Below are 14,568 nucleotides of genomic sequence, written 5' to 3'. Positions count from 1 at the left end.
GTGGCAGGGGCCAAAGCACTTGGGCCATCTTCCGTTGCTATCCTAGATGCATTAGCAGAGAACTGGATCAGAAGTGGAACAGCCAGGACTCCAACTAGTGCTCAAATGGGATGCCAGTGTCATAGACACCTGTGCCTATGACATAGCCTTCTGTGCACAACACTGGCCCCAGCACTAGTTTTCCAAGTGGAAGTAGGAGATGAGCAAATGTTGTCTCCTGAAGGAAAGGGGCAGGGGTGAAAAATGGAGGGAAGGAGGAAAGCTAAGCGCAGAAACAGCAGGTGCCCATGGCAGGTGGCATGTTCCAAAAATGAAGCAGTGTCTCTACCCCAAAAGTTCTGCAGTGTGACCTTGCCATGTTCCCTGCGTGATCCGGAGCCCTCTTTCTCCACTCCCGTTCACTGGGCTGGCTCTAAAGTGCGGGAGAATTGACATTGTGCCAGTTCTGGCCCTTCGCTTTTGTTTCTTCCCAATGGAATCCAGTCCCTACAAGGGAAGTACAACTACCCTGAAGACGCCAGGATATGCGAAGCCCAAGCCAATGGAGAGAGGCCAACTGACAGTGAGGCATCATCCAGGTGAGGGAAAAACTGTCACGGATATACAGCCAGGAGACCCTTTGGGCAACTCTGCCACAGCTACCATCTAACCTCATATGATAAGAGCCCAAGGTGGAGCACCCAAGTGAGCTAAATGAACCCACAAAACTGTGGGAGCTCAGCATAAACTTTGTGTTGTCAGCCAGTGCGTTTTGAGGTGCTCTGGTAGGTGGTAAATGTTGGAACAGATCATGTCTCAGGACAAGGAAGTGTGGGTTGGAGGTGGGCTCTCTCTGACTCCAGTGTTCTCATTTCCCAAAGGAAAGCCCCTGGGAAATTAAAGGTGTTACTGGAAAGCAACAACTACAACAACAACACTGGATGCCTCAGTCAGTTGCAGCCCCGAAGACATCTGACCTGAGGAAAAGCACTGCCACAAGGTGGTGCCAAATGACACCAAGAGAGCAGATGAATGTGTGTCAGGAAGGTCATCCCAGCACTGTCCACAGGCCAGCGGCAGATGTACCCTAGGTCATGTCATTAATCTCCTAACTACACAACCCTGCATTTTCTACAAATGAAGTTTGTGGCCCAATTTATTTCCCCAATGCAGGGTTTTACTTTGTTAAACTATTGAGATTAGAAAAGATCACTAAGGAAGTGGACCTCGAAAGAGAAGAAAGGCTGGGCCTTTAACACTTGGTGATATTTTTGAACAGTGTTTCTCAGTCTTGACAATATTCACATATTGAGCTGAATGGTTCTTTTTCACGTGGACTTCCTTGCCCCTACCCGCTAGATGCCACTAACAACACCCTTACCCCCAACCCAAGTAAGAAGAACTAAAGATACCTGCAGAGACTGCTGAATGTGCCCTAGGGAGTAAAATGCTTGACTGTGAAGCAATGATTTTGAGGACAGAGAGTTAGTCAAAATCCAAAGGAGATCAAAAAGAGCAGCAAGGGGTGGAGGAAAGCCATGAGAGCGACTGTTGTCGCGAGCGCCTACCGTCACAGTAGCAAGTGCGACGTACGACTTGTCAGTCACAGGGAAGAAAGGAACACCAGGACACAAGACTGTCTTTCCAATGAGAGATTTTATTGCTCACACACCAGGGGTTTTTTATCACACTACTCATCAGCATGCTCATTGAGATCAACACACTTATCAGTATCAATATACTTATCAATCTATACTGTTTAATACACTTATTAATAAACTTAACACCACCACTTAACTACTTAGCTTAATGTAACTACTTAGCTTAACTACTTAGCTTAACATAACTACTTATCTTCTACTTAACTTTCTATAATAACACTTAACTCTCAGAGTAACACTATTTTCTTAATGACTAGAGGACTACTGGAATCAATACCATTAATGTCAATATCAATAGTACTACTTAAACTTATTCATTAATCCACCGATCACAGTATACAGTGCTAAAGTAATTTTGAGGGCTATCCACTCATAATAGTATACGCACATCAAGGTCTCCAGCACTATTTGTAGATACCTTGCATAGGGTTAAAACATAGAGTCAAAGCATAGTTACATTATATTACACATGACTAACATTATTTGTAAAAGCTGTGCTTTCAAGGCCTGTATCACAGTCACGAAAAAGAGCGTCAGTGTTCAAGGTCCAGAGCTCCATGTCTCGGCAGAGATGGATCTCAGATCAGTCACTTAAAGGCAAGAAGTCATGGGAAGGCTGTCACTCTGGGCAGTAGGCTCAAAGTTACCAGGCAGACTGCCAGGCGAGAAGGTGGAGAGGTCCCCTGCTGAGAGCCTGGTCCGGCTCTGTGGTGAACTCTGGCAGCAGGCTGATAAGGACTCCAGGCAAAGCGGTGAGGTGGCATCTCGGCTGGAGTTTTGATCCAGTAGTCACCTTGTGTCACTTAGCAAGGGGGCTAGCGAGCTGGCTCTTCAGTTCCAAGTGTGAGGAGATCCAGAGGTTCACATGCACTGGGCCCTTTGTCCGTTGTCGACTTATGCCGCTATCTGCTCCATGCAGAGTAGCGGGCTGCCTCTTCAGCTCCAGATGTGTGGAGATGCAGAGGTTCATACATACTGGGCCATGATCCCCGAGAGGATGGAGAACAGTACAAAGGCTCCAGATTGCTGTCCTCTGACTTGTTGTCCAATCAATGCTGTTTCCTCCTTGCTTGCAGTTGAACAGTCCAGTCAATACTGTTCCCGCCTTACGTATGTTTGAACGGTCCAGTCAGCGTGGGTAGGAGGGTATTGTCCACAGCACACTGTTACCTGGCTGACCAGAGATGTCTGCTTGGCATGATTAGGAGTGTCTCCCTAACAGCCTTTGGTATTGCCTCAGCTCCTGACTTATTATGAATAACTCCACTTTACTTTAATTTTGGGGCTAGTGTTAACTTTTTAATTCAGTGTTTTACTGTGGAGTTTCCACAGTTCACCTCCTTTTCAGGTAAGCGGTGATCCATGACTCTTTTTGAGACTCCTGTGGGATTCTCCAAGTGAGGAATGAGTCCAAAGGAGAGACGGTAACCAGCTGGACCTAATGGTGAGTAAGTAAAGGTAGGAGTGCCATACATCTGGCTTTCCCAAGGCAGGCCCAATTTACCCTCTTGTCTTCATATAAATAATAATGCATTTCCTTTCATTCTCTGGAGTGTTCCAGAAGTGATCCAATAAGTTATATGGGCATATGACTGATAGGTCAAATAAGTTGAGGGCAGAAAATTGTCCATGGGATATGGCAACACGGAGGTTGGTGTTGGCTGTGGCAAGAGCAGGTTAGGTGCAGCAGTGGAGTGGATTTGGGGAGTGAGTTTAAAAGAAAATGGGCAAATTACAGAGACATCTAGAAGAGCCCTGGAAATGGAGAGGAATGGGATAAGATTGGAACAAAAGGCCACATCAAAATCTCAGTGCAAGAAAATTGATGCAAACAAGGATAAAGAGAATCAGTCATTTCACCTACATTTTCTTTTTTTTTTTTTTTAAAGATTGTACTTATTTATTTGAGAGGTAGAGTTACAGACAGTGAGAGGAGAGACAGAGAGAAAGGTCTTCCTTCCATTGGTTCACTCCCCAAATGGCCACAACACCTGGAGCTGAGCCAATGCGAAGCCAGGAGCCAGAAGCTTCTTCCTGATCTGCCATGCTGGTGCAGGGGCCCAAGCACTTGGGCCATCTTCTGCTGCTTTCCCAGGCCATAGCAGAGAGCTAGATTGGAAGAGGAGCAGCTGGGGCTAGAACCAGCGCCCATATGGGATGCCGGCGCCACAGGCAGAGGATTAACCTACTGTGCCACAGTGCCGGCCCCTTCACCCACATTTTCAAAGGCAGAAGGCAGTGGCAAAATTATAAGCCTGAGGAAAAGCACCCTCCCTCCTCCAACATAACAGATATACTTAAGCATAATACACACTACTGAATTTATCAGTTCCTTTTGCTTCTTTTAAATGTAGTTTAAGAAAAAATTTAATAAACATAAAATTTGTGCATATTTCTGAGGTACTAGGTGATGTCCTGATACATGTGTATATCCTTTAATGTCCAGAGTCAATGTATTTATCTCCTCTAACACTTAATATTTTATGGTGAAAACATCCAAAATCCTATCTTCTTGTTTTTCCACAGAGAGAGAAATATCCAGTACCTTAGCATTTTCCTATAGATACTGTATTGTGCAATAGAACCCTAGAACTTCTTATCTTTAATCATCCTTTCCTCCTCCCTCTAAGCCACCCTCCCTCGCCAGCCTCTGGAAACCACCAGTATATTTTTAACTTCTATGAGATCAGGTTTTTTCTTAGACTCCACGTATGAGTGAGATTATGTGATATTAGTCTTTCTGTGCCTGGCTTATTTCACTTAACCTAATGAACTCAGTTCCATCTGCGTTGCTGTGAATAAAAGCATTTTATCTTTTTATGGATGGATAATATTCCACCATGTATATATAGCACATTTTCTTTATTCATTCACCAACTGGATAAACATCTAGGGTGTTTCCATTTATTTGCTATTGTTAATAGCGCTGTAATAAACCTGCAAAGTGCAGAGGTCTCTTAGATGGATTTCATTTCACTTGGATATATCCCCAATGACAGGGTTACTAGACCACAAGTAGTTCTATTTTAGTTTTATAAGGAACATCCATTTTATTTTAGACAATGGCTGTACTAATTTGTATTCTTACCAACACTGTGCAAGGATTCCTTTTTCTACACAACTCACCAACTCTTGTTATCTTTTGTCTTTTTTATAATAGCCAATATAGCTATAGTTACCTTACTTAGTTTTGATTTGTGCTTCCCCAATGATTAGTAATGTTGAGCATTTTTCCATATACCTGTGGGCCATTTTTATGTCTTCCTTTGAGAAATTTAATGGGCTATTTAAATAAATATCCCATTTTTATCATTTTTTTGATTTATTTATTTATTTGAAAGTCAGAGTTACACAGAGAGAAGAGAGGCAGAGAGAGAGAGAGAGAGGGAGAGAGAGAGGTCTTCCATCCGATGGTTCACTCCCCAACTGGCCTCAATGGCCAGAGCTGCGCCAATCCGAAGCCAGGAACCAAGAGCTTCTTCCAGGTCTCCCACGCAGGTACAGGGGCCCAAGGACTTGGGCCATCTTCTACTGCTTTCCCAGGCCATAGCAGAGAGCTGGATGGGAAGAGGAGTAGCTGGGACTAGAACTGGCGCCCATATGGGATGCCAGCGCTTCAGGCCAGGGCGTTAACCTGCTGCACCACAATGCCGGCCCCAATAGGCCATTTTTAATTGGATTAATTTTTCTGCTATTGGGTTGAGTTCCTTATATATTCTGGAATTTTTTTAATGATTTATTTATTTGAAAGGCAAATTTACAGAGACAAAGGGACAGACAGAGAGAGCTCTTTCATTTGCTGATCCTCTCCTCAGTTGGCTGCAACAACCAGGGCTGGGCCAGGCCAAAGCCAGGAGCCAGGAACCAGGAGCTTCTTCCAGATCTCCCATGTGAGTTCAGGGGCCCAAGCACTTAGGCCATCTTCCAATGCTTTCCCTGGCACATTAGCAGGGAGAGATGGATCAGAAGTGGAGCACCTGGGACTAGAACCAGCCCCCATATGGGATGCCAGTACCTAAAGTGGTGGCTCAACTCCCTGAGCCACAACACCAGCACCTATATTCTGGACATTAACCCCATGTCAGATACGTAACTTGCAAATATTTTCTTCCATTTTGCAGGTTGTCTCTTTATTCTGTTGATTTGTTTCCTTGGCTGTGCCAAAGCTCTTTAGCTTGGTGAAATCTCATTCACCCATTTTTGCTTTTGGGATCTGCTCCAGAAAATCCTTGCCCACTCAAATGCACGGAGGTGTTTTCCTAGTAGTTTCCTAATAATCTTACATTTAGGATTTTTTTTTTTTTTTTTTGACAGAATTAGACAGTGAGAGAGAGAGAGAGAGAAAGGTCTTCTTTTTTCCTTTGGTTCACCCTCCAAGTGGCCGCTACAGCCAGTGCATTGCCGGCACACTGCACCGATCCGAAGCCAGGAGTCAGGTGCTTCTCCTGGTCTCCCACGGGGTGCAGGGCCCAAGTACTTGGGCCATCCTCCACTGCACTCCCGGGCCACAGCAGAGAATTGGACTGGAAGAGGAGCAACCAGGACAGAATCTGGCGCCCCAAACATTTAGGTTTTTAATCCATTTGATTTTTTTGCATTGTAAGGGATAGGGATCTAGTTTCTCCAAGTGGATGTTCAATTTTTCCAGTACCATTTATCAAAAATATTGTCCTTTTTCAGTTTGCTCCAGATGCATGGGTTTACTTCTAGAGTCTCTGTTCTGTTCCATTGGTTTATAGATCTGTTTTATGTCAACGTCATGCTATTTTAATCACTGTAACTTTGTGATATAATTTAAAGTTAGGTATTATAATAGCACCTTGGGCAGTATAGACATTTCAATAATGATTATTCGGATCCATGAATATGTCTTTCCATTTCTTCACATCCTCTTTGATTTCAGTCATCAGTGATTTATAGTCTCCATCTTTTACCTTTTTGGTTAAATTTATTACTATGTATACTATGTATACTATATATACTATTCAAAATGGGACTTCTTTTTCAGAGAATTCATTATCAGTGTATAACAATGCTGCTGATTTTTGCATTTTGACTTGCATCCTACAACTTTTTATTTATTTTTTATTTATTAGTTCTAATAGCCTGTGGTAAAGTCTACAGTGACAGCTGGGCTTATTCTTTTCAATTTGGATATCGTTTATTTTTTCTATTGCCCAGTTGTGCTGCCAGGACTTCCAGTGCTATGTTGAATACAAGTGAAAACGCATATCCTTGTATTGAGACCTTAAAAAACCTTCAGCATCTAGGCCGGCGCCATGGCTCACTAGGCTAATCCTCTGCCTGCAGCGCCGGCACACCAGGTTCTAGTCCCGGTCAGGGCGCCGGATTCTGTCCCGGTTGCCCCTCTTCCAGGCCAGCTTTCTGCTGTGGCCAGGGAGTGCAGTGGAGGATGGCCCAGGTGCTTGGGCCCTGCACCCCATGGGAGACCAGGAGAAGCACCTGGCTCCTGCCATTGGATCAGCGTGGTGTGCCGGTGCAGCGCACCGGCCGCGGCAGCCATTGGAGGGTGAACCAACGTCAAAGGAAGACCTTTCTCTCTGTCTCTCTCTCTCACTGTCCATGTCCACTCTGCCTGTCAAAAAAAAAAAAAAAAAAAAAAAAAAAAAAAAAAAAACCTTCAGCATCTCTCCATTTAATATGATGTCAGCTGTTGGCTTGATATACAGTCTGTATTATGTTGATACATGCTTCTTCCATACCTAATTTGTTCAATTTTTATTCTAAAGGGGCAAATACCCTTTCCACATCTAGTGGGATGGTCATATGACTTTTGTTCTGCTGATGCCGTCTATCATGTGTATTGACTTGTGTATTGTTGAACCATTTGTGCATCCCTAGGATGAACGCTGCTCATTCACGGTAAATAACCTTTCTCAATGTGTTGCTGGATTCAATTTGCTAGTATTTTGTTGACGGTTTTTATATCTATGCTCATCAATGACAGATAAACCTTACCAAGCTTGAATCATGAAGAAATAAAACATTTAAATAAGCCAATAATGAGTAGCAATACTGAATCAGTAATAAAATGTCTTCCATCAAAGAAAAACCCAGGACTGGGTTATTGGTTTCTGGCATCTTATTTTGTTTCGTTACGATAATTTTTCCCCTGGGATTTCTTGATGTTCGTTGGTGTGTGACATCATTTGCACATTGAAGGACTAGTTATGGTAATCTGACTTCATTGGTAGCCATACTCTTAGAAATTCTAAACACTCTGTTTATTTTCTCTGAACCTATTGACATGTCTAATACTTCAGTCCTGGATGCCATCCTAAGTCAAGATTTGCTCTAGATCTGCTGTTGATGTTTTTTCAATGTCTCAGTCCTATGATACCCCTTAAACTAAAATTTGTCCCAAATTTGCAACTTATTTGTTGCTCAGAATGAATTGGGAAGTACCTTAAAATGGTTAGTTTTTCCCTACAAGGCTCTTTCTGGGCCTGAAGTAAGCTCAGATTCTTAGTCCTATACCCAACATCATAATGCTAGATCACACCTGGAGCCCAGCCCACTGAGACCAGTACAGCCTGGAGGTAGGACTGAAGCCCATCCTGCTGTGGTCTGTTGCTGACAAGGTGGACTCATGTCCTGTGCTGCTCCTTCCGATCCCTGATGGTGCCATCTGGGGTATAAGACTGAATCAAATAGGGCCATGGAACTCTACTTGGCACTGAAGGTTCTGAAGATTCTGTCTACAGGCACTGGCTGGGGACAGGGACTACTAGAATCTGCTCAGTGTTGGATTTCACCAACCTTGTATTGAATCTCAAACAGCTGTGTGGTTCTTTGCTGTCTGCCCAAGATTGTATTAGGGGTGATAGAGGCAGCCCTTATCTACCAAGGTAGGGGTCACACTTGGGTTTCACAGTCATTGCACAATCTTCAGCGTACATAACAGGCTGGCAGTAATACATGCCAAAATGATATCATACCATCAGGGTAGAAGTCTCTGCCTGATGCTGGGGCCAGTCCAGAGCCTCTGTCCAACAGCACTTGCCCAGGGATGGGCCTAAGCCCCTTCTCCACAGCACCTGGAGTCTTGATTTGTTTCCTGCTTGTGGTTGCATGAAGGGTAGCAGGGGTCACCTGGCTAGGAAGAATGCAAATACTCAGTCTGCAGGTACAGGCTTGGGCACAGGGGCTGTGGGGCTGTCAAACTCTGAAGATGACCACAGTGGGCTTGGCACTGGGAATCAATTTCCTTTCCATGCCCTGAGAAGGAGACATCTCTCTTCATGCTGTGCTCCTTGGAGCTGGGAGAAGGGTAATGCAGAAAACTCTTTGCTGCCTACCTTCTTCAGTGTGACTTTTCTCTTTGTTATACTGAAAGGAGGTGCTGTGGTCTCTTACCTGGCTTCTTGTGAAGATGACTTGGTGTGTGAATAGCTGATGTCTCTGTAAAAGGGGTAGACATCCTACTTCCAGCCTGTTAATCAATTCTACCAGAAGAAGAAGGAATGGGAGAGGGAGAAATTTATTTTCAGTGGAATATTTTATCTATATTTGACTTTTTCCTTTCCAGTTTGGATAGGCCCTTATTTTTTTCTATTGCCTAATTGATCCTAGACTTTCAATATTATGTTGAAAGTGGTTAGAGTGTCTTATTTCAGAACTTAAAGTGTTTTTCTATTCAGTATATCATCTGGGAAGTTGTCAGGTATAACTTTTTCATTTTGAGGTATGTTCCTTCTATACCTAATTTGTTGAGTTTTTATCATGATGAGTTGTTAAATATTATCAAATTCTTTTTTGCATCTATTAAGATGATCATGGGGTTTTGTTCTTGATTCTATTGATGTGATATATTGTGTATTGATTTGTGAAGATTGAACCATCCTTGCATCACTTGATCATAGTATGTGATCTTTGGATGTGTTATTGGATTCAGCTTCCTAGTATTTTGTTGAGAATTTCTGCATCTAAGTTCACCATGAATATTGTTCTGTGGTTTTATTTTTGTTGTATCTTTTTTAGTTTTGGTATCAGGGTAATGCTGGCTTCATAAGTCTGGCAGAGTTCCTTCCTTTTTCAGTTTTCTAGACCAGTTTGAGAAGTATTGTAGTTCTTCTTTAAATGTTTTTTAGAATTTAAGACTTTTCCTTCATGGGAGACTTTTGTTTTTGTTTTGTTTTGTTTTGTTTTGTATTTTCTTTTTTTTTATTTAATGAGCATAAATTTCCAAAGTACAGCTTATGAATTACAATAGCTTCCTCCCCCCCGTAACTTCCCTCCCACCCACAACGCTCCCCTCTCCCACTCCCTCTCCTCTTCCCTTCACATCAAGATTAATTTTCAATTATCTTTATATACAGAAGATTAATTTAGCGTATATTAAGTAAAGATTTCCACATTTTGCTCCATGGGAGACTTTTAATTACTGTTTTAATCTCACATTTGTTATGGGTTCTGTTTAGATTTTATCTTATTGATTCAATCTTGATGGGTTGTATAAGTAAAGTAATTTACTCATATCTTCTAAATTTTCTAATTGATAGCATATAGTTGATCATAGTAATTTCTTAAGATTCTTTGCATTTTTCCATTATCAGTTGTAATGTATTTTTCATCTCTAATTTTACTTTAGTTAAAAAGTACTATTTTATATACCAATAATGAACTTATTGAAAGAAAAATCAAGAAAGCAATCCCATTCACAAAAAAATAATTTAACCAAGGAAGTGAAAGGTCTCTACAATAAACTTTAAAATACCAATGAAAGAAATTATAAAGAACACAAAAACATGGAAAGATATTCCTCATTCATAGTTTGGAATAATTAAGATTGTTAAAATGTCCATACAGATTTAAAGCAACCCCTATCAAAATACCAACAACATTCTTTATAGAAATCCTAAAATTCATATGGAACCACAAAAGACACAGAATGGCCAGAGTAATCTTGAGCAAAAAAATGAGGCTGGAGATATCACAATATCTGACTTCAAAGTATAATACAAACTGATAGTAATTAAAATAGCATAGAAGCAGCATACAAACTGACACATAGACCAACATAATAGAATACCAAAACCGGAAATTAATCCATGGACATACAGCTAACAACTTTTACAAAGTGCCAAGACATACATTGGAGAAAGGAAAGTATCTACAACAAATATTGCTGGTGAAATTAGAAAGAATAAAGATCTCTCCTCATATACAGAAATCAATTCAACAGGGTTCAGAGACCTAAATGGAAAACTTAGAACTACAAAATCATTAGAAGAAAATATGAAGAAACACTTCAAGACACTGGTGTAGGCAAAGACTTTTTTAGTGTTTTATTCATTTATCCTTCCTAAAAGAAAACTATGTGAAGTTATATGGCACAGTAGATAGTGATATGATTAGGTCATAGGAAAGGGAAACCCAAGTCTTCTGAGGAGTCTGGGAAGGCTTCACAGCAGTGTACTGACCATGAAGTTGAGAATAGAAGACTGAATAGGAATTCTTCTAGGCAACAATAGGGTCATGAAGTGTAGATTATTTATTTGTTTATCTGGCAAAGGATTTTTGGGTAAAACCCCAAAACCACAAGCAACAAAAGTAAAAGTGGATAAATGGGATTATGTCAAATTAAGAAGCACAGCAAAAGAACAATCAAAAAAGTGAAGAGACAACAAGTAAAATGGGAGAAAATGTTTATACACTATTCATCCAACAAGCGATTAATATACAAAATATATAAGAAACTAAACCGCAGGAAAAAAATTTGAACTGGGCAAGGATCTGAACAGACACTTCTCAAAAGCAAACATGCAAGGCCGGCACCATGGCTCATTTGGTTAATCCTCTGCCTGCAGCGCTGGCATCCCATATGGGCACAGGGTTCTAGTCCCGGTTGCTCCTCTTTCAGTCCAGCTCTCTGCTGTGGCCCAGGAGGGCAGTGGAGGATGGCCCAGGTGCTTGGGCCCCTGCACCCACATGGGAGACCAGGAGGCAGCACCTGGCTCCTGGCTTCAGATCGTACAGCACCGGCCATAGCGGCCATTTGGGGAGTGAACCAATGGAAGGAAGACCTTTCTCTCTGTCTCTCACTGTCTATAACTCTACCTGTCAAATAAATTTTTTAAAAAAAGAGGACGTGCAAATGGCCAATAAACATATAAATATATGCTCAGTATCACTAATTATCAGGGAAATGCAAATTAAAAGCACAATGAGGAGCTAGCATTATGGTAAGTGGGTTGAGCCACTGCCTGGGACACGGGCATCCCATACCAGAGTGCTGGTTCAAGTTCTAGCTGCTCTGCTTCCAATCCAGCTTCCTGCTATTGCACCTGGGAAGGCAGTGGATGGTTTGTGGACCCTTGCTGTTCTCATGGGATCTCAGCATGGAGTTCCTGGCTCCTGGCTTCAGCCTGACCCAGCCCTAGGAATTGTGACCATCTGGGAAGTGAGCCAGTGAATGGAAGATCTCTTTCTCTGTCTCTCTCTCCCTGTCATTCTGTCTTTCAAATCCATCTTGTTTAGGAAAAGAAAAAAAGCACAATAAGACATCACCTCACCCTAGTTAAAATGGCTATTATAAAAAAAAAAAGTTACAAATGCTGGTAAGGATGTGGAGAAAAGAGAATTTGTATATAATGTTGGTGGGAATGTAAATTATTTCATCCATTATGGAAAACAGTATGGAGATTCCTTAAAAACAAAAATGGCACTCCTATATAATCTAGCAATGCCTCTAACAGAAATATCTCCAAAACAAATGAAATCATTCTATCAGACATACTGGCACTCCCCTGTTTATGGCAGCACTCTTCTTAACAGCCAAGATATGGAATTAGCCAAGGTATCCTTCAACAGATGAATGAAGAAAGAAATTGTGGTGTTTATATGCAATGGAATATTATTCCACCACAAAAAGAAATTGCATCCCATCATTTGCAGCAAAATGGATGGGACTAGAGGACATTGGGTTAAGTGCAATAATCCAGACAGAGAAAAATACCACATATTCTTCCTCATATGTAGAAGCTACACAAAAAAGGGGGGGCCAATCTGAGCATAGAATAGTAATTACTAGAGACTGGGAAGGGTAAGGTGGGTGTGGGCATTAAAGGAGGTTGGACAACGAATACCAAACCATACTGAAATAGAAGTAATTTCTAGTGGTCAACAGCACAGTGGGGTGACTGCTATTTACAATAACGTATTTTATGTCTTTTGAGCAAATAGAGAAGAGCTTGAAGCCCCCAAACACAAAGTAATGACAAAGAGAGGAAAACATTAATTACCCTGATTTTATCTATACATGTTATATGTATTTACTAAAATATACCACCACAAATCTGTGCAATTATTGTTAAAAATTTTAATGTTTAAGGAGATAGAAATGCTAACTAACCCCATCTTATCATCACATACTGAATACAAATATCAACTTGTAATACTGTACCCCATAAATTTGTATAATCAAAATAATAATTAAAGCAATGTATAACTTACTGGCCAATGGACTTGCAGCCTGGGAAAGATCATTAAACGTAATTGCCCGTCGCAGTATGAAATCTCCCTGGGCATATCTTCCCTTCCTTGGCCCTCTTCCTGGGCCCAGGCATCACAGTGATTCTCTCACCTCTCAGGGCATAGCCCCAGGGCCAGGTTGGCTGCACTGGACTCTCCAGATAGCCTCACAGGATAGATGTTCCCAATCCTGGGTGCTCAGAGATTCCAACTTGCCTAACTGGGGCTACTGAGTCATCAGCACGAAGGATAAATGAGTCTCAGGCATGGCCTGGGACAGAGAAGATGTGAATCTAACCCAGCAGCGGCTCAGGAGGGTTTGGATGGGAGCCTACTAGAGGTTGTAGCATAGATTCCTGCAGAAGTGGAGCAGGATCCAAACCCATTGACCAAAAAGGAAACCTGGGGACTCCCCCAGTTTGGGTTTCTGGGAGGAAGCAGATTTCCAGATTTTTCTGGTAACAGAAATGAGTCCATCCCCAGTCAGCTGCAATCTCAATGCCTGAGCTGAACCAGCTGGGGCTGCAGCCCTGTCCCCTTGGGCCAAGTTGCTGTCAGTGCCTGTTCAGCGCGAGAAGCGCCTCAGCTGAGAAGCCAAAGAACTTGGGTAACTAGCTTCACCTGAGCCTCCAGCTTTTACCCCTGTAAACTGAGGCTCATCATAGCTTCTTGCAGCCTTGACTTCAAGGTTAATGGAGAAAATGGAGGTGCAAGCCACTCGTGAACTCTGAATTCTAGATCAGTGCTCCTCAGAGTGTGGTTACCAGGCCAGCACATCAGCATCAGCAGGAGTTCACTTGCCATACAAATTCGCAAGTCCCCTAGACCTATATGTGAATCAGAAATTCTGGGAATGGGGCCCTGAAATCTATTTTGACAAGTCCTCCAGGTTACTGTGCTGCAAGCTACAGGCTGAGAACCTTTGCTCTGTAGAATAGATGTCAACCCCAGGTGCCCTTCAGAATTACCTACAGCATTTACTCATCTGAATCCCTGCTGATGAGCCTCAGAGTCGGTGATGCTGGGTTGGGGAAGAGAGAGCAGGAGCTCTTCTCCAGGTGTGAGGCACTGTTAGTGAACAGCAAAACACGGCTTCAAGTGAGAATCACCTAGGGTGTTTTAGAGGTGCAAATTGGGGGGTTCTGCCTTAGACAGTTGAGTCACACTCTCCCAGGTAGGGCCTGGTGGACAGGTGTGCCCCCAAGTGATTCTGATATGCAGCCTGGGCTGAGAACCATCAGAAGCTTATCTTCCAAGAATCTGGCTGATAAGCTCATGGCTCAAAGCTCTGAGTTTCACAACAGATTTTCTGGTCCTAGTCCTTAGGATGGTCATCTATTCCCTTCACCCCTGTCCAGGAGCACAGTCAGTGGTAGCCCTAATCCAGCCCTCTTCGTGGTAGGAGGCATCACATAGAAAAGTGGCAAAAGGTCTG

General features: G+C 42.4%; 1 protein-coding gene across 3 annotated transcripts in view; it reads right to left on the bottom strand.

Annotated features, from left to right (window-relative positions):
* The window catches only part of IL36G (interleukin 36 gamma), a 38,755-nt gene extending 25,051 nt beyond the window's left edge, over positions 1–13,704 (bottom strand). For 2 of the 3 annotated variants that reach the window (XM_089326121.1, XM_008254129.4), the window contains exon 1: positions 13,116–13,704. The gene's annotated coding sequence lies outside the window, so the exon portion shown is untranslated. The remainder of the gene's footprint in view (positions 1–13,115) is intronic. The other variant, XM_002709568.5, reaches the window with a different exon arrangement.
* Between the last annotated feature and the right edge of the window lie 864 nt (positions 13,705–14,568).

This window comes from Oryctolagus cuniculus, chromosome 2 (genome assembly GCF_051225735.1).
Source record: "Oryctolagus cuniculus isolate XC-2025 breed Fujian yellow rabbit chromosome 2, ASM5122573v1, whole genome shotgun sequence".
Taxonomy (NCBI): Eukaryota; Metazoa; Chordata; class Mammalia; order Lagomorpha; family Leporidae; genus Oryctolagus; species Oryctolagus cuniculus.
Note: the sequence above shows the minus strand (reverse complement) of the source record. Positions and strands in the feature narration are given on the sequence as shown.